General features: G+C 38.8%; 1 pseudogene; it reads right to left on the bottom strand.

Annotated features, from left to right (window-relative positions):
* Positions 1-16,761, bottom strand: part of LOC113897923 — a 155,822-nt pseudogene extending 139,061 nt beyond the window's left edge.
* Positions 16,762-23,098: the final 6,337 nt, after the last annotated feature.

Raw genomic sequence — 23,098 nt, 5'->3', positions numbered from 1 at the left:
GATATATATATATAAAGATGTTGGGTTTCCATTGACTTTAAAGTAGCAAAGACCGATACTTAAATTTAATGAATATATTTTTCTTTCTTTTATTTACTTATGTATTTATTCATTCATGCTATGTAATAAGCACTCAATCAAGTCTTGAATACATCGATTTGTGGAATATCTTTTCTCTTGATATTTTCTCAGTGTAAAAGACAAAGGCTAATTTGTAAGCAAATAATGAGGAGACAGTGTGCTTGGTACTAAGGGAGAAAGTTACAGCATTGTTAATGGTGAGGCACTGATCCCATCAGACACACTCTCAGTTCAAGAGATTGGAAATGGGGTACAATTTGTTTCCCCAGATACTGATTCTGCCTACTCCTCAGGGTTTCTTTTATTATATATCACTTTCTTCTTAAGCAAGTTATCCAAAAGTCTAGCTCAACTATTTGCTGACAGAGATACTGATAGAGGCACATAGCGGTACTGTTCATTCAAGGTATGTTTAACGTCATGTCCTCTGAAATTACTTTTTTAGGGCAGTGATCTCTTCTTTCCTACACTTTTTGGTCCTTCTTCTTTTTCACTGGCTCTGATTCTGCACCTGGTGTATACCCCAAGGTGCTAGGTATATGAGTGTAGGGGAACAGCACTGGTTGTAGGATCCTGACTTGACCATAATTGTTCTCAGCATCTTTTTATTCATGTATAAAATGAATTAAGTCAAATTTTAAACTTCACTATGCAATTAAGTAAGAATATAGAGAATTCTTGAGAACATTCAGAGAGTACCTTAAAAATAGTAGAAACAAGCTTAGTTATCTGAATCTTTCTCTCCTATTCAACTGAGTTACCAAAAGAAGTTTGAAACATATACCAGGACAAAAAGCTGCAATATTCAATGCACATATTATCTTGCAATTCAGTAGAACTACTGTAGGAATAAGAATTGTAATAATACAGTAAAAATAAAACTGATGAAGAGAAGGGAAGAAAGTGAATCTGATAGCTTTTCAACACATAGGTAAGTAAAAACAAAAATATATAGTAACAATCAAAGCATGATTTGGCTTCACAGATCTACAATAAGTGTGTTTCTCCTTTCTGGAAAGTACGAGTAAATAATGTGGTTTTCAGCATTCACTGTCAGTTAGTGGCATCCTACATGCTATCATTAAATAAGTTATGCTTATTCCTTCCATTATCATACAAGCTAAATTTGGTATTGAGGACATGCACATAGAGCAGAAGTTCTGAAGAAGTCTAAACAGACAGCAGCATAAACAGTTAAATTTAGAGATGTGCATAGATAAAACTTGCTGGGAAAACTGAACCTTGGGGAAGCATTTAAAGACAGGGAAGAAGGTAACTCTTCAGAGAAGCAGGGGAAAATTATTCCAAGGGAAAAATCATAACCAGACATCAAACCCAAAAACAATTGTGTAGGCAAGAGGGAAAGAAGATATTAAAAAAAGAGAAAAGACATGCTATTCTGTGCTTTGCTCAGTTACTCAGTTGTATCTGACTCTTTGAGGCCCCCTGACTGTAGCCCACTGGGCTCCTCTGTCCATGGAATTCAGCAGGCAAGAAAACTGGAGTGGGTAGCCTATCATTTCTCCAGGGGAACTTCCCGACCCAGGAATCAAACTGGGGTCTCCTGCATTGCAGACAGATTCTTTACCAGCTGAGTTACCAGGGAATCCCAAAGGACATGCTAAGGGGGGACATTTGGTGAATCAGTCCTGCCATTTGCCTACAGGTAGAATAAATTTGCCTCAAATTTTTGAAACAGTCTCAGCAAACACAATCTTCTAATCCTTATGGAGTTTTGCTAAGGCAAAGAAAAGGAAGTATGAGATCAGTTCAGTTCAGTTCAGTTCAGTCGCTCAGTCGTGTCCGACTCTTTGCGACCCCATGAATCGCAGCACGCCAGGCCGCCCTGTCCATCACCAACTCCTGGAGTTCACCCAGACTCACGTCCATCGAGTCAGTGATGCCATCCAGCCATCTCATCCTCTGTCGTCCCCTTCTCCTCCTGCCCCCAATCCCTCCCAGCATCAGTCTTTTCCAATGAGTCAACTCTTCACATGAGGTGGCCAAAGTAGTGAAGTTTCAGCTTTAGCATCATTCCTTCCAAAGAAATCCCAGGGCTGATCTCCTTCAGAATGGACTGGTTGGATCTCCTTGCAGCCCAAGGGACTGTCAAGAGTCTTCTCCAACACCACAGTTCAAAAGCATCAATTCTTCGGTGCTCAGCCTTCTTCACAGTCCAACTCTCACATCCATACATGGCCACAGGAAAAACCATAGCCTTGACTAGATGGACCTTTGTTGGCAAAGTAATGTATCTGCTTTTCAATATGCTATCTAGGTTGGTCATAACTTTCCTTCCAAGAAGGAAGTGTCTTTTAATTTCATGGCTGCAGTCACTATCTTCTGTGATTTTGGAGCCCCCCCCAAAAATAAAGTCTGCCACTGTTTCCACTGTTTCCCCATCTATTTCCCATGAAGTGATGGGATCAGATGCCATGATCTTCGTTTTCTGAATGTTGAGCTTTAAGCCAACTTTTTCACTCTCCTCTTTCACTTTCATCAAGAGGCTTTTTAGTTCCTCTTCACTTTCTGCCATAAGGGTGGTGTCATCTGCATATCTGAGGTTATTGATATTTCTCCCAGCAATCTTGATTCCAGCTTGTGCTTCTTCCAGTCCAGCGTTTCTCATGATGTACTCTGCATATAAGTTAAATAAGCAGGGTGACAATATACAGCCTTGACATACTCCTTTTCCTATTTGGAACCAGTGTGTTGTTTCATGTCCAGTTCTAACTGTTGCTTCCTGACCTGCATACAGATGTCTCAAGAGGCAGGTCAGGTGGTCTGGTATTCTCATCTCTTTCAGAATTGTCCACAGTTTATTGTGATCCACACAGTCAAAGGCTTTGGCATAGTCAATAAAGCAGAAATAGATGTTTTTTCTGGAAGTCTCTTGCTTTTTCAATGATCCAGCAGATGTTGGCAATTTGATCTCTGGCTCCTCTGCCTTTTCTAAAACCAGCTTGAACATCAGGAAGTTCACAGTTCACGTATTGCTGAAGCCTGGCTTGGAGAATTTTGAGCATTACTTTACTAGCGTAAAGTAGTTGTGCAGTAGTTTGTGCATTCTTTGGCATTGCCTTTCTTTGGGATTGGAATGAAAACTGACCTTTTCCAGTCCTGTGGCCACTGTATGAGATACTGGAACTTAATTTTTACAAAAGCTATGAAAAAGAGTTGGACTTTGGATAGATCAAAGGATCTAAGTGTCAGCTCAAGAAAGTGACACATTATTGCATCCCTAACTTTTACTTTATTATCACTATTTCAGGTAATGAAAATGTAATTTGACTAAAAACTGGTCTTGTCTTCAAGGAGATCACCATCCTGTGAGACAGGTATTCAGGTAAACACATACTGAAAGTCAGATGTTCTGTACTAGAAGTCAGAACCATGTAAACAGGAGACAGAGGAAATTACTTTTTCCAACTTGAGGACCTTAGGAAACTTTCTCTAGATAGAAAAAATAGAATCTGTTTTGATGGGATGTGTGGCATTAAACAAGTGTTGGTTAAGATTTCTAGGCAGTATTGGAGTTTCGCTTTAGCATCAGTCCTCCCAATGAATATTCAGGACTGATCTCCTTTAGGATGGACTGGCTGGATTTCCTTGGAGTCCAAGGGACTCTCAAGATTCTTCTCCAGCACTGCAGTTTGAAAGCATCAGTTCTTTGGTGCTTAACCTTCTATAAAGAAGATCCAACTCTCACATCCGTACATGACTACTGGAAAACTCATAGCTTTGACTAGACAGATATTTGTCAGCAAAGAGATATCTCTGGTTTTTAACATGATGTCTAGGTTTTTTATAGCTTTTATTCCAAGAAGCCAGTGTCTTTTAATTTCATGGCTGCAGTTACTGTCTGCAGTGATTTTGGAGTTCAAGAAAAGAAAGTCTGTCACTGTTTCCATTGTTTCCCTGTCTATTTGCCATGAAGTGATAGGACTGGATGCCATGATCTTAGTTTTTTGAATATTGAGTCTTAATCCAGCTTTTTCCCTCTCCTCTTTCACTTTCATCAAAAAATTCTTTAGTTCCTCTTTGCTTTCTGCCATTATGGTGGGATCATCTGCATATCTGAGATCTTGGTATTTCTCCCAGCAATCTTGATTCCAGCTTGTGCTTCATCCAGCCCGGCATTTCACATGATGTACTCTGCATATAACTTAAATAAGCAAGGTGATAATACACAGCCCTGATGTACTCCTTTCCCGATTTTGAACCAGTCCATTGTTCCATATCTGGTTCTGTTATACTGAGCAAAATTCAGTCATTTGTTGGATTTGAGGCAAAGAGATGTATCTAGAATGACAATCAGTTTTATGATTTGGGTAACTGGATTGATGTTCAGACCCATGAGTAAGAAGTAAATACAACATTTGAGGGAGAGAGGTAAATGTGTTCAATTTTGGGCAAGCTGAGTTTGAAGTTCCTGGGGATATCTCATGGGTCAAGTGAGCAGTGAGTAATATGCATAAGACAGGACCTCAGTAGGCTGCCCAATACTAGGAATATAGTTTGGGGAATTATGATTTTGTAGATGATATATTTGAAACCAAAGAAATAGGTGAAGTCTTGAAAGTAACAGAAGAGTAAGGGAAAAAACTGGAAAATGGAAATAGAAATATATGGGTGAAAGCATGAAAAAATTAAGGACTAGGGGTCAGAGGAGTATAGGTAAAAGATAAAAAATTATTCTTCACCACCAGAATCTATCTGGTTCTTGAGTTCAGCCAGGAGGGATTTCAATGGAAAGGGTCATTTTAGTCTCAGAGAATCCAAGGGAGTCAGTCATTTTTAGGAACAAGTGGTTAGTAATTCCAAAATCAATAGTTAGGTCAAATACCACAAAAACTGAAATGTATTCATTTAGAAATTAGATTCATTTTCTAGTAGTTTCAATGTGTTGATGAGACAGAAGCCAGAATTCAAGGGGATGAGCAGCAAATGGATGTCTAGAGTCAGTGAGATAAAACTACTTTCAAGAAGCTTGACCTAGATGAGAAGGAGTGATATCAAGTTAGATAAAGATCTAGGAGAGAAGGTTTTCATGACATAACAGACTCGAGCATGTTCTTCACATATCTCTAATTATATATTTATGGAAATAATTTGCATTGTTGTTCAATTGCTCAGTAATGGCTGACTCTTTGCAACTTCATGGACTGCAGCATGCCAGGCTTCCCTGTCCTTCACCATCTCTGAGTTTGCTCAAACTCATGTCCATTGAGTCAGTAATGCTATCCAACCATTTCATTCTCTGTTGTCCCCTTCTCCTCCTGCCCTCAATCTTTCCTGGCATCAGGATCTTTTCCAGTGAGTCAGCTCTTCACAACAGGTGGCCAAAATATTGGAGCCTCAGCTTCAGCATCAGTCCTTCCAATGTCTATTCAGGTTGATTTCCTTTATTATTGACTGGTTTGATCTCCTTGCTGTCCAAGGAACTCTAAAGAGTCTTCTCCAACAACACATTTCAAAATCATTGATTTTTCAGTTCTCAGCCTTCTTTATAGTCCAACTCTCACATCCACACATGACTACTGAAAAACCATAGCTTTGACTAGATGGACCTTTGTTGGCAAAGTGATGTCTCTGCTTTTTATATCTGCATAGATTTCAAAAAATAGAAGACTGGAATCGTTCTAAATACAGTTGGGGGCAACTCATTATCATTGCCATTATTACTACTTACCATTTTTAAAAAGCCAATAAAATATATTTAGGATTCCAACTCTCCCTTGCCTGCCACATACATTCATTCTGCTGAGATATGACAGAGAGGGTGCTGTCTCCAAAGGCAACACATCCTATGCTTTCTCAGCTCTGTGTTTGCGTGTGTTCATTACTCAATTGTGTCTGACTCTTGTGAACCCATGGACTGTAGCCTGCCAGGGTACTCTGCCATGGAATTCTCCAGGCATGAATGCTGGAGTGGGTAGCCATTCCATTATCCAGGGGTTCTTCTTGACCCAGGAATCAAACTCTGATCTTCTGTATTGAAGATAGAGTATTACCATCTGAGCTACCAGAGAACATTGCCTCTTATTCTTCTTGGTGATTGGTGGTTTAGTGGCTAAGTCCTATCTGACTCTTGTGACCTCATGGACTGTAGCCTGCCAGGCTCCTCCATCCACGGGATTTCCTAGGCAAGAGTACTAGAATGGATTCCCATTTCTTTCTCCAGGGGAATCTTCCCGATCCAGGGATCAAACACGTGTCTCTTGAGTCTGATGCATTGAGTCTCCTTACCAACTGAGCCACCAGGGAAACCCATATAAGAAGCCCTTATTCTTCTTCAGTTCAGTTCAGTCGCTCAGTTGTATTTGACTCTTTGTGACCCCATGAACCACAGTACGTCAGGCCTTCCTGTCCATCACCAACTCCCGGAGTCTAAACTAACCCATGTCCATTGAGTTGATGATGCCATCCAATCATCTCATCCTCTGTTGTCCCTTTCTCCTCTAGCCTTCAATCTTGCCAGCCTCAGGGTCTTTTCTAATGAGTCAGTTCTTCACATCAGGTGGCCAAAGTATTGGAGTTTCAGCTTCAGCATCAGTCCTTCCAATGAATATTCAGAACTGATTTCCATTAGGATAGACTGGTTGGATCTCCTTGCAGTCCAAGGGACTCTCAAGAGTCTTCTCCAACACCACAGTTCAAAAGCAACAATTCTTCAGTGTTCAGCTTTCTTCACAGTCCAACTCTCACATCCATACATGACTACTGGAAAAACCATAGCCTTGACCAGACGGACCTTTGTTGACAAATATGTCTCTGCTTTTTAATATGCTGTCTAGGTTGGTCATAGCTTTCCTTCCAAAAATAAGCATCTTTTAATTTCATGGCTGCAATCACCATCTGCAGTGATTTTGGAGCCCCCAAAAAGAAAGTCTGACACTGTTTCCACTGTTTCTCCATCTACTGGCAATGAAGTGATGGGATCAGATGCCATGATCTTTGTTTTCTGAATGTTGAGCTTTAAGCCAACTTTTTCACTCTCCTCTTTCACTTTCATCAAGAGGCTCTTTAGTTCTTCTTCACTTTTTGCCATAAGGGTGGTGTCATCTGCATAGCTGAGGTGATTGATATTTCTTCTGGGAATCTTGATTCCAGCTTGTGCTTCTTCCAGTCCAGCATTTCTCATGATGTACTCTGCATATAAGTTAAATAAGCAGGGTGACAATATACAGCCTTGATGTACTCTTTTTCCTATTTGGAAGAGTCTGTTGTTCCATGTCCAGTTCTAACTGTGCTTCCTGACCTGCATACAGGTTTCTCAAGAGGCAGGTCAGGTAGTCTGGTATTCCAATCTCTTACAGAATTTTCCACAGTTTATTGTGATCCACACAGTCAAAGGCTTTGGCATAGTCAATAAAGCAGATGTTTTTCTGGAATTCTATGGCTTTTTCAATGATCTAGTGGATGTTGGCAATTTGATCTCTGGTTCCTTTGCCTTTTCTAAAACCAGCTTGAACATCTGGAAGTTCATGGTTCATGTATCACTGAAGCCCGCTTGGAGAATTTTGAGCATTACTTTACTAGCATGTGCTGTTGCTGCTGCTAAGTTGCTTCAGTCCTGTCCGACTCTGTGTGACCCCATAGACAGCAGCCCACCAGGCTCCCCTGTCCCTGGGATTCTCCAGACAAGAACACTGGAGTGGGTTGCCATTTCCTTCTCCAATGCATGAAAGTGAAAAGTGAAAGTGAAATTGCTCAGTCGTGTCCAACTCTTCACGACCCCATGGACTGCACCCTACCAGGCTCCTCTGTCCATGGGATTTTCCAGGCAAGAGTACTGCAGTGGGGTGCCATTGCCTTCTCCGTTACTAGCATTTGAGATGAGTGCAATTGTGCAGTAGTTTGAACATTCTTTGGCATTGCCTTTCCTTGGGGTTGGAATGAAAACTGGCATTTTCCAGTCCTGTGCCTACTGCTGAGTTTTCCAAATTTGCTGACATATTGAGTGCAGCACTTTCACAGCACTATCTTTTAGTATTTGAAATAGCTCAACTGGAATTCAATCACCTCCACTAGCTTTGTTTGTAGTGATGCTTCCTAATGCACACTTGACTTCACATTCCAGGATGTCTAATCTAGGTGACTGTGAGTGATCACACCATTGTGATTATCTGTGTCATGAAAATCTCTCTTGTACAGTTCTTCTGTGTATTCTTGCCATCTCTTCTTAATATCTTCTGCTTCTGTTAGGTCTGTACCATTTCTGTCATTTATTGAGCCCATCTTTGCATGAAATGTTCCCTTGATACCCCTAATTTTCTTGAAGAGATCTCTAATCTTTCCCATTTTATTGTTTTCCTCTATTTCTTTGCATTGATCACTGAGGAAGGCTTTTGGATCTCTCCTTGCTATTCTTTGGAACTCTGCATTCAAATGGGTATATCTTTCCTTTTCTCTTTTGATTTTGCTTCTCTTCTTTTCATAGCTATTTGCAAGGCCTCCTCAGATAGCCATTTTGCTTTTTTGCATTTCTTTTTCTTGGAGATGGTTTTTATTCCTGTCTCCTGTACAATGTCACAAACCTCCATCCATAGTTCATCAGGCATTCTGTCTATCAGATCTAGTACCTTAAATCTATTTCTCACTTCCACTCTATAGTCATAAGAGATTTGATTTAGGTCATACATGAATGGTCTAGTGGTTTTCCCCACTTTCTTCAATCTCAGTCTGAATTTGGTAATAAGAATTGCATGATCTGAGCCACAGTCAGCTCCTGGTCTTGTTTTTGCTGACTGTATAGATCTTCTCCATCTTTGGCTGAAAAGAATATAATCAGTCTGATTTTTGTGTTGACCATCTGGTGATGTCCATGTGTAGAGTCTCTTGTGTTGTTGGAAGAGGGTGTTTGCTATGACCAGTGCATTCTCTTGGTATTCTCTTAGACTTTGCCCTGCTTTATTCTGTACTCCAAGACCATTGTTCTTCTTAGGTTAATTCAAAAGCTGCTTCTCGTATTTCCACTTTTTCTAGTTCTGCTCTTTGTAGCCACAAAAGAGTAAGACAAGTCTATCTTTTAAAAGAAAATCCTTTGGGTATTTGAAAAATAGCTTTTGTGCTTCCCCTTTTATCTGACCCATTTCTAAGCTAGATGGAAGTTTCTATACTTAACTCCTATTTGAGATGTGTTCAGATCTCTTCTAACTTCATTTCTCATTTTTTATTCTTCCTTTTAATTTACTCTGGCTTATCAATATATATAAATGATGCTGAATTGTATGTAATATTCCAAGTTTGCTTTGTATAGTGCAGAGTAAAGTTGGCCAGCTTTGTTTCAAACTCTTCTTATTGGCTACCCATTGTAAGCAAACATCTGACACCTCTAGCTGATTAGTAAATTTACAGTCACAGTTAATTTTCACATTAACTCATACCAAGTATTTTTTCTTCTTCCATAAGTTTATGTTCGCTATTATTGAGCTTTAAAGCATAAGTGTACATTTGATTGCCTTCATAGTAGCCTAGGAATATAGGCCCTCACTGTCATATCTAATCTTGGCTTCATCCACTTATTATTTGCTTTCTACCTTCTTTGTTGTCTCCTGAAAATATGATAAGCATACTTTTTTGTTTTCATCTAATGCATGAAAAAAAAATATTTTGATAGGTAAGGACGATGCCACAAATTTGTAATGGTCCACCTTTATCCAAGGTTTAAATCAATGTCTTAGTCAACATTATTTATGATTATGAAGGCATTTATGAATGCACCTAATAATTCACATTTCAAAAAGCACCTTATTAACATGTATAAATACTTTATTCAAGTGTCCAAGTGTTTTGTTAAGCTAGTGAAAAATTACCAAAATAGGAAGTAATGATTGTACAGCAGATTTATTTAGGGTAAATCTTCATAGATTTCTTAGGATTTCACAATTCTTGTCAAGTAATAGTAAATTATATTTATATAGTGCTTGATTTTTCTAAACGATTCATCATGGGATTTTCTAAAGTGGAAGCATTGTATAAAGTTCATAGGCATTTTAGTCTAACAAATGGAATAGAATATCTGGCTTTAGTATGCATTAGTTCTGTGTCAAAAGTGAATGTTTAAACTTTCAGTATATAAAAAAGATAATAATGGATGATTCATAAGATTATTATGAAGATATAGAGAGAATTTATACCCAGTCCAGGGCCTAGCTCACAGTGTGCATGACAAAATTAATATCTCTTACTTCCTACACCAAGATACTTGATTAACTGTACTGATTATTCAGATTGATATTATAGCCATTTTGAAGATGAAGAAAAAATGTTTAGAGAGCTTTATTCATTCATTCAATAATTATTGAATGCTTTCTAGGTTTGGCACTGTTATTCAGCGGATAGAGTGAATTATGAGATAGATGCACAGATACCATGGGAACACAGAGAATGTGTAACCAAACCCAGCCTCAAAGGCTAGACAGTTAATTTTGAACAACAGCTTGCTTAGAGTTGACATAATGTTTTGACAACTCAGTAATTGTCTTTATTATCGATGTGACATAAATATTAACAATAAATCTAATTTTTTCTGGTAGGTATAGTCTATAACAAAATAGCTTCTCATATTTAGCTTCAAAGGGTAATATGTTGGGGCAGCAAATTGTGACCCACAAAAGTTTAAAATCCAGCTTTAATGAATCATTAAAGATTATTTATAATTAGCATATGATGTATATGTAATTAGATGCTAAGGTATTCATGAGGTTCAAATAATTTGTTCTTTTATGAAGTAAAATGTTTTCTTTCTGATTAAAAATATTCTTTATTAAATTGATAATTCATTTTTATAGCTGGATAGTCTTAATTTGGCCATAAATACAGAATTAGTGGAATTAAAATTAATGATATTACATGTAATTCAAAACCATTAAATTATGACCTTTGTAAGAATGAATTTATTCTGTTCAAATCTTATTGTCTGAGAGAATGAATAATATTGTACAACTATGGAAAACTGTCAATGTAGATAATAATTTAGTAGCTATATTTAATAACAGTGACTAGAAAGATGACTAAAAATATGGCTTAAACATGACAAATCCATTTTGTTTTTTGCTAAGTTAATCAAAACATATAGTGTTTTTCCCTTGAGAGAATTTTTATTCATTTGAAGAGATTTAAAAAAAATGCTAATACAGGACTTTTTACTTTGAGCATTTATATAAAGATACTATGTGAATCCTTAGTGTATTTAAAAAACAGTAAACACCGAAAGTAGGACTCCCACTTATGCAGAATGATAGGTTGTTGATCCTACACACACACACACACACACACACGACCATACTGAATTCAAAAAAAAAAAAAAAATCTAGACATTAGGAAAATGATAAAAGGCAGAAGAGAAACAGAATCACTTCTTGAAAAATTGCTGTAGTTTCACAGAAGAAAAATGGCAGTCTTTAGGCTTTTTGCCAGTTGCTGTATTCCTTACCTACTTGCACTCTTAGTTGGTGAGAAGTGTTTATTTATCAGCTCAGGGCTGTCTGCATAAACTTGCAGCTGTGCTATCCGAGGATGTGAACTCAGTTTTGAGCAGAATGTGAAAACACAAGAGCTTGCAGAAGAAATTGGTGGAGGCAGTAGGAAACCAAGGAGATTGCGATAGTCTGAGATTTGGTCCTGGTTGGGGTGAACAGGGGACCAGGTGGAACTTGATTGGGTGATGTAAACTAGTTAAGTAAACTCTCCATGCATCCCTGACTGTCTAGGAAACTTTGTACGTAAGACAGCCAAGTGGAAATTGAGTGTAAACAGAGATTTGGGAACTGGTTGATTTTTGAAGACCCCTCACCAGTTACACACAACAGATTGATCATTGAAGAGAGGAAGTTCAAGATTTTTGAGCACATCTGCCAAACTCATTGGCTGATCATTAAATCAACACAGACACAGGGGTGACCCCTCCGAAACAAAGCTTAAAGGTAAAAGATAAACCCTGTAGAATCCTATAGAAAAGAAGAAATAGACCATATTGCTATCCTGCGGCTAAGTCGCTTCAGTCGTGTCCGACTCTGTGCGATCCCATAGAGGGCAGCCCACCAGGCTTCCCCTTCCCTGGGATTCTCCAGGCAAGAACACTGGAGTGGGTTGCCATTTCCTTCTCCAATGCATGAAAGTGAAAAGTGAAGGTGAAGTCGCTCAGTCGTGTCTGACTCTTAGCGACCCCATGGACTGTAGCCCACCAGGCTCCTCCATCCATGGGATTTTCCAGGCAAGAGTACTGGAGTGGGGTGCCATTGCCTTCTCCGATTGCTATCCTATATCTACATATTTATTATCTATGCGAGTTGTGCTCAGTAAGATGCAGATAATCATGAAACTACCCCCAAGAGCTCTAGAAGAAATCATATAAACAGTTCAAGTAATTAGAGAGCATAGTCTGACACATAGTAACTCTTCTGTTATTTCTTTCTCCTTTTCATTTTTATTGAGGTATGGTTGACTTGCAACATTACATATATTCATTTCAGGTATACAACATAGTAATCTGACACTTATGTACATTGCAAAGTAATCACCACAATAAATGTAGTCACCATACAAAGTTATCATCGACTACATTATTGTATTATCACTGTATTATTGACTACATTCCCTATGCTGTACTTTACATCCTCAAGACATTTATTGTGTGCCTAAAAGTTTATACCTCTTAATCCCCTTCATCTACTTTGCTAATTTGCCACCTTCCCTCCCCTCACACAACCACCAGTTCATTCTCTCTATGAGTCTATTTCCGTTTTAATTCGTTTGTTCATTTGTTTTGTTTTTTGGATTTCACATATCAGGGATATCATATGGTATTTGCCTTTCCCTGTCTGACTTTTATCACTTAGCAGAGATACTGAACATTCCACCCCAAACAGCAGAATAGAACATTCTCCAAGATAAATCACATTTGGCCCAAAAACAAGTCTTAAAAATTTAAGAAGAATGAAATCATCATCAAGCATTTTTCCAACTGCAAAACTATGAAACTAGAACTCAATTACATGAAAAAAACTGGGAAAAACACAAACATGCAGAGGGTAATTTTTCTGTTATTCCTACAGAAAGCAGTAAGTGTGCTTTTGCAGAAACAAAAGCAAAATTCTATGAGAAAAGTAGTTTACATTCAGATCAAGAGAGAATAAAAAAAGAAAATAAAAAACGAGAAGCAAAGATTCAACAATACAAAGTTCTTAATTAACTTGATAGTTTTACATGTCCTGAATTTTGCTATTCACGAATTTAGGGTACTGATGGCTGGATGGCATCACTGACTTGATGGACGTAAGTCTGGGTGAACTCCGGGAGTTGGTGATGGACAGGGAGGCCTGGCGTGCTGCGATTCATGGGGTCGCAAAGAGTCAGACACGACTGAGCGACTGAACTGAACTGAACTATGCATTCATTCAACAATGATGTTGACACTGATGGGACACTGTATAAGTTTCTGAAAATAGAAAGATGACTGATGTAAGAATTATAAAAAACAGTGATACTACTAATTCAGATGTTTCAAGCATATTATAATGATTTCATGTAACAGGGTCTCCCTGTTAGTCATGCAGCTGCTGCTGCTGCTGCTGCTAAGTCACTTCAGTCGTGCCTGACTCTATGCGACCCCATAGATGGCAGCCCACCAGGCTCACCTGTTGCTGGGATTCTCCAGGCAAGAACACTGGAGTGGGTTGCCATTTCCTTCTCCAATGCAGGAAAGTGAAAAGTGAAAGGGAAGTCGCTCAGTCGTGTCTGGCTCTTCACGACCCCATGGACTGCAGCCCACCAGGCTCCTCCGTCCCTGGGATTTTCCAGGCAAGAGTACTGGAGTGGGGTGCCATCGCCTTCTCCAAGTCATGTGGCAAGACAGTTTAAAGGTAAGGACTTCCTTCATGTAAATATGTAATATTACCTTGGTGGCTTGTGACTAAATCCAGGAGTTAAATATTGACCTAAAAATTAGGCTTATGTTAAAGTTAGCATTGTGTGGGCCTTTATATTACTCTCAAGTCAATGTAGCTGATAAATAGAGATTTCTACCAGAGTTGTTGTACCTTCTTTGAATTTGCTATTAGTTATTTCATTCTACATCCATTAGTTTAGAAAGCATTAGGATATTAGGAGTAGACTTCTAACTTGAGAGCTTATTGAGAGCATAACACCAGAAGGGAATCCATTGTGATTATCTTGGGGAGTGATACTCATAATTCCTTCTGAGTTTTCCTCAATCAACACATGAAAAATTCATACATTTCAGGTTTGACTTTTGAAGGCTTATCTACAAGGAGTAGGCAGCACTGAGACTGCAGTTTCTGTTGATGGTAATAACTCATAATATCTTTGCTGCTGAACAGTTCTCCCCTGACCTTTAGACTCATATAGTTACTAGACTACTTGACATTTCCAAATGCATGCTACATAGATAAATCAAACAGTATTTTCCAAGAGGAACTGTTGATCTCATCCAACAAAACTGATCCTCTTCTGGCATTTCCTGGTTTCAGTAATTGTTAAAACCACCCACCAAGATGCTCACATTGGCAAATGTAGTGCCTTCCTCAATCTCCCAACTCTGTAATTCCTATTGTTTCTGCCTTCTAAACATGTCTCATGCTTTTTCAGTTTTCTCTACACTATGATGGTTTGAATCCAAACTCTTACATTACACCTTTCTCCTAACCAGTCTCATCTTTAAATATTTTGTTGTTGTTCAGGTGATAAGTCATGTCTGACTCTTTGCCACCCATGGACTGTAGCATGTCAGGTTCCTCTGTCCTCCACTGTCTCCTGGAGTTTGCTCATATTCATTTCCATTGAGTCAGTGGTGCTATCTAACCATCTCATCCTCTGCTGCTCTCTTCTCCCTTTGCCCTCAATCTTTCCCAAAATCAGGGTCTTTTCCAGTGAGTTGGCTCTTCGCATTAGGTGGCCAAAGTATTGGAGCTTAAGCTTCAGCATCAGTCCTTCCAGTGAACATTCAGGGTTGATTTCCTTTAGGATTGACTGGTTTACTCTCTTTGCTGTCCAAGGAACTTTCAAGAGTCTTCTCCAGCACCACGATTCAAAAGTATCAATTCTTTAGTGTTCAGCTTTTTTTATGGTCCATTTCTTACATCTGTGCATGACTACTGAAAAAACATAGCTCTGACTATATGGATCTTTATTGTTAAAGATTGCTTCTTACCTTGATTCATGGACCTAACATTCCAGGTTCCCATGTGATACTCTTACAGCATTGGACTTCACTTTCACCACCTGACACATCTGCAATTGAGTGTCATTTCTGCTTTGGCCCGGCCTTTTCATTCTTTCTGGAGATATTTCTCTGTTCTTCTACAGTAGTATATTGGACACCTGCTGACCTGGGGGGCAGAGTCATCTTCTGGTGTCACATATTTTTGCCTTTTCATACATTTCATGACATTCTCACGGTAAGAATACTGGAGTGGTTTTGCCATTCCCTTGTCCAGTGGACCATGTTTTGTCAGAGGTCTTCACTACAACACATCCATTTCAGGTGGCTTTTCAAGGAATGGCTCACAACTTCATTGAGTTATGCAAGCCCCTTCACCACAACAAAGCTGTGATCCACGGTGCTGGTTTAGTCACTAAGTTGTGTCCAACTCTTGTGACCCCATGGACTGTAGTTTGCCAGGCTCCTCTGTCCATGGGATTTCCCAGGCAAGAATACTGGAGTGGTTTGCCATTTCCTTCTCCAGGGGATCTTGCTAACCCAGGGATTGTACCCAGGTCTTCTGCATTGCAGGCAGATTCTTTACCAACTGAGCTACCAGGGAAGCAAAGGGTCTTTAAATCCCTCATTTAAATCCTCTTTTAAACATAGCAGCAGGGTAATCTTTTTAGATTATGGATAGGACAATAATATTGTCCTTAAAAAGTTTCAATTCCCTTGCATGATGTTTTCCAATTACAAATATGAATTCCTTACCAAGGCCTATTATAATCTAACTTCTTTACTCCTTTCAAATTTGTTTCTTTCTATCCTCTCTTCCCTGTATGTTCTGGCCACTGTGGCCTTTTTTCGGTTTCTCATCTTTGTCTGTTCCTTTCCTACCTCAATGCCTTGGCAGCTAGCTTTCTGCCTAAAAAAGACTTTATGCTGAATATCCCAGGTTAAACTTTACAAAGACCTTTCCCAAACTATGGTAAATTGTCTAACTACTGTTATTATTTTATATATTCTATCTTTAATTATCATATAAGTACCTCATTTTAATTTATTTTTTATTGAGATAACATTGGTTTTGACATTATATTTCATGTGTGCACATTATATTTCTAATTCTGTACACAGTACAATGAATACAAGTTTCAGATATGCATTTTATGTACTCATCTATACCGATATATATTTAAGCTGCCTTAAAGATGCCATAACTGCTTTTAAAAGATGTGCTAAGAGAGCATATTTAGCACCTGTTTCTGCACAATTTCTAGAGCATATACCCCGTCACCCAAAGTAAATCTGCAAAACAAAATAATGGACATTACTAAGCAGTATGTGTTCATAATTAATTCATGAACACAAATAATTTAACAAACAATACTGAAGTTATGTCTTGGAGATACTAGACATAGGCATAGGCACTCAGCAAGGCGGCAAGTACCTTCCCGACCTGTTGTGGTGTCTCCTAAAATCTTGCTCCCACACCGACCAACACAGGACATTGCTGAGGAGTCTCTCCAAACAAAAGGCTCATGTCAGAGATCAACAGCCAGCACTGGTGGAAATTCTCAATTTGTGGAGACATTACATTTTTAAAGAACTGGGTAGAAATAGAATAAAAGGTAATATATCTTAATTTCCTTTATAGACCTAGCCATTTTACTAGATTCATAGTGTAAAAATTATAACATGTTTACTTGATTTATTCATGAAATTAAAATGGTTGGCATATTAAATTTAAAAGGATGGTTTGTGTAGCCTCTAATTTCAAATTTACTATTAGATATAGTTAATTGCTACAAATACATTGCAAGCTGTGTTTAAAAAGTGAACATCGTTTATTTTTCCCCTATTTATCTGAAGTAGCAAACAACAGAAAATAAACCAATATTAAAATTAACCAAAGCAAGTCATCATGTTTTTGGCCATGACGTTCACCATGTTGTCAAACAGATGTAGAAATACACAAATTCAGGAAAGAGAGCTTAGAGTGTGTGTCTGTGTATATTATATGTGTGTGTGTGTGTGTATATATATATATATATATATATATGTATATTTCTCACACAAATAAAGCAAACCCACAAAATACAAATGTATATTACTAAGCAGTAAATATTCATAATGCATAAATGAGCACTAATAATTTTATTAAAGGGTGCTAAAATCATGTCCTGTAGGTACTAGCTGCAAGCATAGGAAATCATTAAATTGGCAAAGTACCCTCCTAATCCTATGTTGATGGTATCTCCTAGAATACAGTGTCCCACTCTGTGTGTGTGTGTGTGTGTGTGTGTGTACATACATACACACATATAATGTACATATTTCACATTGGATCAGGCCAAATGATTCTAGAATGGAACACAGAGTTGTAACATGAGCAAGAGGTAGGATGTTGCTATCCTCATATGGTGAGAAGATCTTGGAAAGCAGGAAGGGCAGGGCCCAGCCAAGAGATCTGAGCAGATAGAGTTCAGTATAAAAGTGATGGGGAAGGTGACATGGAAGGTGATGCAGTTTACTGAATAAATAACCACAAGCCAAGGACTGGGCTTGTTATTGTTTAGTCACTAAGTCATGTCCAACTCTTTGGTGACCCCATAGACTGGAGCCCACCAGACTCCTCTGTCCATGGGATTCTCCAGGCAAGAATACTGGAGTGGGTTGCCATTTCCTTCTCCAGGGCATCTTCCCCACCCAGGGATCAGACCCACATCTCCCACATTGGCAGGTGCAGTCTTTACCACTGAGCCACCAGGGAACTGGGCTAGATAGTTTAAAGGTAAGTTGCTTTGATGTTTGCAACAAATTTTTGAAATAAATAGTATATTCCTTAGTTTACTTGTAAGAGACTTGGAGTTCAGTAAATTTAGCTCCTTTGCTCAAGTTCACACAGAAAGTAGCCTGTCCAGGGACTTCCCTGGTGGTCCAGTAATTAAGACTACTATACAGGGGGTACAGGTTCCAATCCTGGTTGGGAACTAAGATCCCACATGCTGTCAGGATTGGCAAAAATATTTGAAAGCATTTGAAAATGGCCTGTCTGGACACATAGAGAGTTATGTATTGGTCTTAAACCAAGCTCTTTAAGTTTCCAGAAAATGGAGGAAGAAACGAGACCACATCAAACCAAGAGGTGGAGAGGTGGCATTAATACTTTACCATTATATATGTCCCTGGAAAAGGAAATTGCTACCCACTCCAGCATTCTTGTCTGGGAAATCCCATAGACAGAGGGGCCTGGCAGGCTGCAGTCCATGGGGTTGCAAAAGAGTTGGACATGACTTAGCAACTAAACAACAAACAAATATATGTCAGGCACACTTGTAGGCTTTGTGTTTATAGCAGTAAATGAGACAAAGTGTTAAGCTCATTGACCATACAGTCTAGCAGAAGAGACCAGCAATGAAAAATAAAGATATGAATAAATACATGGCATAAATAGTATATAACTGTAGATACTTGGAATAAAACTGTAGTTATCAAAGGCCATAGATGTGAAGGGATAGAAAGTGGTTTTTTAAAATAGCAGATATATAATCAGAGACACAAATGAAGAGAGGAAAGACTGAAACAGTAGTGTTCTGGGCAGCCACTAGTGCCATGAAGCAGAATTACTGTGTTTGAGGGATGGTAGGAAGACAGCATGGTTAAAATGGAAAAGGGAGGCAGACAGAGCTGAAGATATGGTTAGAGATAAAGAAAACAGCTGGTTTATGTAAGCTTTCGTACGTTATTTTAAAGAGTTTGTGGGTTTTTAAACATTTTCTACTTCTTTATTTTTAATTTTAAAAAAATATGTATTGAAATATAGCTCATACTATAGTTCACAATACTGTGCACATGTATGTGTATGTGTATATATATACACATACACATGCTTTGGGGGCTTCCCAGGTAGTAGCTCCCAATGCAAGAGACACAAGAGACACAGGTTCGATCCCTGGGGGCTGGGAAGATGCCCTGGAGAAGGGATGGCAACCCACTCCGCTATTCTTGCCTAGAAAATCCCATGGACAGAGGAGCCTGACAGGCTACAGTCCAGGTGGCTGCAAAGAGTAAGACATGACTAAGTGACTGAACATACATACACACACACAGTAGACATATCTGAGATATATTTTGATGCCACACACTTAGAATATCTATATTAGGAGCATATAACAGGATCTCCCAGAATTCCTCTGGGCATGACTTTGCTGGTTGAGTTGCCTATGATTTCAGCCCTGTCCCCCTCAGGAGTTCAAAGGATGCTATAAAGGAACAATACAACTTCTGATCTCTCCATTTTCCAAACTCCAGTATTATCGCAAATGTCCTTTGCCATACTATTACACATTCTGAATGATCACTGTCAGGGCCTTCTCCTTTGCAGAAAGTCTCATTTTGATCTCAGCATACATTTCACAAAACTGAAGGTTTTTACAATCATCTCTTGTCTTTTAAAATTGGTTAATTTCTTGGAGAGAGAGATTTCCACACAGACATGGGATTTGTCATTGTTCCTATCCTTTGTTTTAGTTTCATTTTCTGATGAGGAATTCGATACTCCCCCTTATGCGGCCATTGTTGGTAATGTTTTGTGAAGAGGATGTTAATTAATGTTTCTGGAACTTCCTTTTGTGCTAATTTTGGAACCAAGCATCTTGCTTACATTATTTTACTTTAGCTTCAGAATAACCCTGGTAAATGTGTGTTATTTTCATTCGTAAAGGAGGACACTGAGGCTGAGAATTTAAATAACATGATTAATTACACTTAGTAAGCAGGGAAGTAAGGCAATGGCAACACACTCCAGTACTCTTGCCGGGAAAATCCCATGGATGGAGGAGACTGGTAGGCTGCAGTCCATGGGGTCGCTAGGAGTTGGACACTACTGAGTGACTTCACTTTCACTTTTCACTTTCATGCATTAGAAAAGGAAATGACAACCCACTCCAGTGTTCTTGCCTGGAGAATCCCAGGGACGGGGGAGCCTGGTGGGCTGCCGTCTCTGGCGTCTCACAGAGTCAGACATGACTGAAGCGACTTAGCAGCAGCAGCAAGCAGGGGAGTGGGGATTTGAGACTTTCCCTATAATTTTTCTAGAACTGCAAAGCACAAGTTCTTTCTATTGCTGATGCTCCACAGATCCCAGAGTAAGTTCCTGTAGCAACCCCTGAAGGAATGGCTTTTTTTCCTCCAGCACTTTAAAGTTTCTTTCTGACATCCAGGCTAACTGTGCTGCTTATTTTGTAATCCAGTCAAATGCAGCAGCAGTTTTATATTTCTGCCTTTGAATCTCAGATCCAAGAAACTGGCAGCAGCATGAATTCCTCAGTGTAAAAGAATTGTAATGATCTGACTTTGTCGATGGGTTGACACCGAATTCTTTTAGTCACATAAGGCTTTTTCTTTTTTTGGTGAGAAATAAAAATAGTTGCAGAGGAGTGAATTTGAGGAGTAAGAACAATTTAACTGAAAACTGATTTTTTTATACAAGATTTATAATGAAAGTGAAAGTCATTCAGTCAGGTTAGAATCTTTGTGGACTCCATGGACTATACTATCCATGGAATTCTCCAGGCCACCTTTCCCTTTTCCAGGGGATCTTCCCAACCCAGGGATTGAATCCCAGTCTCCAACATTGCAGGCAGATTCTTTTTTTTAGTTATTATTATTACTTTTTTACTTTACAATATTGTATTGGTTTGCCATACATCAACATGCATCCGCCACGGGTGTACATGTGTTCCCCATCCTGAACCCCCCACCCGCCTCCCTCCCCATACCATCCCTCTGGGTCATCCCAGTGCACCAGCCCCAAGCTTCCTGTATCCTGCATTGAACCTGGACTGACAATTTGTTTCTTATATGATATTATACATGTTTTAATGCTATTCTCCCAAATCATCCCCCCTCCCCCAACAGACTTCAAAAGACTGTTCTATAATCTGTGTCTCTTTTGCTGTCCTGCATACAGGGTTGTCATTACCATCTTTCTAAATTCCATATATATGCGTTAGTATACTGTATTGGTGTTTTTCTTTCTGGCTTACTTCACTCTGTATAATAGGCTCCAGTTTCATCCATCTCATTAGAACTGATTCAAATGTATTCTTTTTAATGGCTGAGTAATACTCCATTGTGTATATGTACCACAGCTTTCCTATCCATTCATCTGCTGATGGACATCTAGGTTGCTTCCATGTCCTGGCTATTGTAAACAGTGCTGTGATGAACATTGGGGTACACATGTCTCTTTCAATTCTGGTTTCCTCAGTGTGTATGCCCAACAGTGGTATTGCTGAGTCATACGGCAGTTCTATTTCCAATTTTTTAAGGAATCTCCACACTGTTCTCCATAGTGGCTGTACTAGTTTGCATTCCCACCAACTGTGTAAGAGGGTTGTCTTTTCTCCACACCCTCTCCAGCATTTATTGCTTGTAGACTTTTGGATAGCAGCAATTCTGACTGGCGTGAAATGGTACCTCACTGTGGTTTTGATTTGCATTTCTCTGATAATGAGTGATGCTGAGCATCTTTTCATGTATTTGTTAGCCATCTGTATGTCTTCTTTGGAGAAATGTCTATTTAGTTCTTTGGCCCATTTTTTGATTGGGTCATTTGTTTTTCTGGAATTGAGCTGTAGGAGTTGCTTGTATATTTTTGAGATTAGTTGTTTGTCCGTTGCTTCATTTGCTATTATTTTCTCCCATTCTGGAGGCTGTCTTTTCACCTTACTTATAGTTTCTTTTGTTGTTCAGAAGCTTTTAATTAGGTCCCATTTGTTTATTTTTGCTTTTATTTCCAATATTCTGGTAGGTGGGTCATAGAGGATCCTGCTATGATGTATGTCGGAGAGTGTTTTGCCTATGTTCTCCTCTAAGAGTTTTATAGTTTCTGGTCTTATGTTTAGATCTTTAATCCATTTTGAGTTTATTTTTGTGTATGGTGTTAGAAAGTGTTCTAGTTTCATTGTTTTACAAGTAGTTGACCAGTTTTCCCAGCACCACTTGTTAAAGAGATTGTCTTTTCTGCATTGTATATTTTTGCCTCCTTTGTCAAATATAAGGTGTCCATAGGTGCTTGGGTTTATCTCTGGGCTTTCTATTTTGTTCCATTGATCTATATTTCTGTCTTTGTGCCAGTACCATACTGTCTTGATGACTGTGGCTTTGTAGTAGAGCCTGAAGTCAGGCAGGTTGATTTCTCCAGTTCCATTCTTCTTTCTCAAGATTGCTTTTGCTATTCAAGGTTTTTTGTATTTCCATACAAATTGTGAAATTATTTGTTCTAGCTCTGTGAAAAATACCGTTGGTAGCTTGATAGGGATTGCATTGAATCTATAAATTACTTTGGGTAGTATACTCATTTTCACTATATTGATTCTTCCAATCCATGAACATGGTATATTTCTCCATCTATTAGTGTCCTCTTTGATTTCTTTCATCAGTGTTTTATAGTTTTCTATATTTTGCAGGCAGATTCTTTACTAGCTGAGCCACAAGGGAAGCCCAAGAATACTGGAGTGGGTAACCTATCCTTTCTCCAGCAGATCTTCCTATCCCAGGAATCAAACTGGGGCCTCCTGCATTGCAGGCAAATTCATAATTAATTATAAGATTTATAATAAAATATGCTTAATTTTCCATTCCCAGAGACAGCTACCAAAAAATATACCTCCTTCTATTTTTATTCCCATCACTTTCCTCATTTCCCCTCAGGTCTGCTCTAAAATAATGTTCATAATCTGCTCCAAACTGTATTGTCCTGCCCTTCCTTTTCTGAGAGAAGAATAGGGAAAAAAATCTTCTCACTTGGTGATAATTGATTCATGCATGCATGCTCAGTCG

This window comes from Bos indicus x Bos taurus, chromosome 8, assembly GCF_003369695.1.
Source record: "Bos indicus x Bos taurus breed Angus x Brahman F1 hybrid chromosome 8, Bos_hybrid_MaternalHap_v2.0, whole genome shotgun sequence".
NCBI lineage: Eukaryota > Metazoa > Chordata > Mammalia > Artiodactyla > Bovidae > Bos > Bos indicus x Bos taurus.
The sequence above is the reverse complement of the archived record's forward strand: the minus strand, read 5'-3'. Positions and strand labels throughout refer to the sequence as shown.